Here is a 2,241-nt window from a genome sequence, read left to right as displayed (position 1 = left end):
TTGTGTATGACAAAAATTGGTGACAACATTTTTCTCTCTATTGGAGAATTCTAGAGAAAGAAAGGGTAGCGGCTTGGGAGAGTAGAATACAGACATGAAGAAGGGGGAGAGACAACTATCTTGGATTCACGTACAATCTGAAGTTTAAAGAGAAGCTGGAGTGTGGCGAGAATTCCTTGATTTCTGCCTTTATTTTCCTTATTTCTATAATTTGAACTTATTTAAGAATGTTGATAAATGATTTTATTTTGATGTTAACTTTTCCACCAATGAGCTAAATCTTTCTGGGTTGGAGTTATTTGGAAGAATGTTTTATCATCTTTAATGCCTGTGATTTGAGATTGTCTATGTCACTATTTCATTCGATTTATCCTTATTTTAAATACATGCATGCAAGCTTTAAACATAGTTTATTGTGTCCTAGATTCTTAGATGTATTTTTATTTCTGAAAATGTAAAATATATTGGATCTTAAATCATTTGATGCAAGCAAAAACTCGACAGAAAATTCGTAGCACTCCAGATATAGATGTTGCAAGTTGTATAGAGAAGAGCGTTCATTGTAGTTATTAATCCAGAGTTTTGTAGACATATAGCAACTTAGATTTTTGGCTTAAGATCTAGCTATTGAAAAAGGTAGGTTACAGTAGTGACTCTCTAAGCAGTTGATTAGACAATATTTTTCCATAGCATTATTTTGATATAAACATTTCACCTAAATAATTCTGGTCCTATACATTCAGCAATAGGAATACTCTTTCTTTTCTCTGTAATTTGCCACAACATTTTATTTTCCAAATCAATTCTTTGTTGTTAGCATTTGATTTCATTAATTAATTATACAAATATCTTATTCAACTAGAGAATATTTCCTACTATTTAGTATAGTCAATAGGATTATAATAACTTATTCAATTTACTACCAATTTCTGACCCCTATGGAGACAGTACTTACTTATCACTTTATTACTTGAATGACATGTACACTTGCACAATTGCATTAGTTATTTACACGCAATAAGTTTTTGGCGTTGTAGTTGGGGATTAACAATATTAGTGAAAAGTTGATTTGTTATTATTCTTGTTATTTTTGTTAGAGCAGTTAATTAGTATTTTATTTTTCGGGTTTGTATTAGTGCATTAGAAGAAGTATTCAAGAGGATATAAAACATTATTTTGATCCTGAAATTCAAAGGACATTAAGGCGAATAAAAAAAGAGTTAACAGAAATGGACAAAAATTAGAAATGATCCAATCAAAGAAGATCAAGTACTTCAGAATGAAAGGAATGACGATATTCCTTGAATCATAGATGATAGAGACAGACCCATCAAAAACCATGTAGTGCTTATTTTGGATGATCTAAATCCAAGAATTGTTAGGCCACATATTCAAGCTTAACACTTTGAATTAAAACCAGTAATGTTTAAGATGTTGTAAATGGTAAGGCAGTTTAGTGGTTTACATATTAAAGATCCAAGATTGCAGTTGAGACTTTTTCTTGAAGTGTATGACTCATTCAGGCAGTAGGGTGTCCTTGAAGATGACCTTAGATTGAAATTGTTCCCTTATTCATTGCGAGATCATTCCAGATCATGGTTGAATGCGTTACCATCAGGTACAATGGCTTTTTGGAATGAATTGTGTCAGTGATTTCTGCTTAGGTATAATCCTTCCAACATGAATGTCAAGCTTAGGAATGACATTACATCGTTTAGGAAATCGAAAGATAAAACATTATATGAAGTATGGGAGCGTTTCAATGAACTAATTATAAAATGCCTGATGTGTGTTTTTCAACATTGGACATAGATGGAAATGTTCTACAATAGATTAAATGCTCAAACATGGATGGTGGTGGATGTATATGCTAATGGGACGTTGCTTGACAAATCCTACAGTGAAGCATATGAAATTTTGGAAAGAATAGAAAACAATGATTATCAGTTCCCCCTAACAGAGTTGGTACTGGTAGAAGAGTTTTTGGAGCAATAGAACTTGATACGATTACATCTTTAACAAATATGATTACAACTCTGAAAAGACCCTTTGCGGTGCAAGAGATGAAGGTTGCAGAACTAGCATGCGTATACTATGGAAAAGATCATGTTTTTGATGAATACCCATCAAATCTAGCCTCTGTGTATTACATGGGAATTTTAATCGTAGCAACAACAATCCCTACTCCAACACATACAATCCAGGGTGGAAATAACATCCAATATTCAACTGGAGTAATCA

General features: G+C 32.4%; 1 pseudogene; it reads right to left on the bottom strand.

Moving 5' to 3' along the window:
• Positions 1–1,689: 1,689 nt before the first annotated feature.
• On the bottom strand, positions 1,690–1,789 carry LOC121226018 (uncharacterized; annotated as a pseudogene).
• Positions 1,790–2,241: the final 452 nt, after the last annotated feature.

This window comes from Gossypium hirsutum, chromosome D13, assembly GCF_007990345.1.
Source record: "Gossypium hirsutum isolate 1008001.06 chromosome D13, Gossypium_hirsutum_v2.1, whole genome shotgun sequence".
NCBI lineage: Eukaryota > Viridiplantae > Streptophyta > Magnoliopsida > Malvales > Malvaceae > Gossypium > Gossypium hirsutum.
The sequence above is the reverse complement of the archived record's forward strand: the minus strand, read 5'-3'. Positions and strand labels throughout refer to the sequence as shown.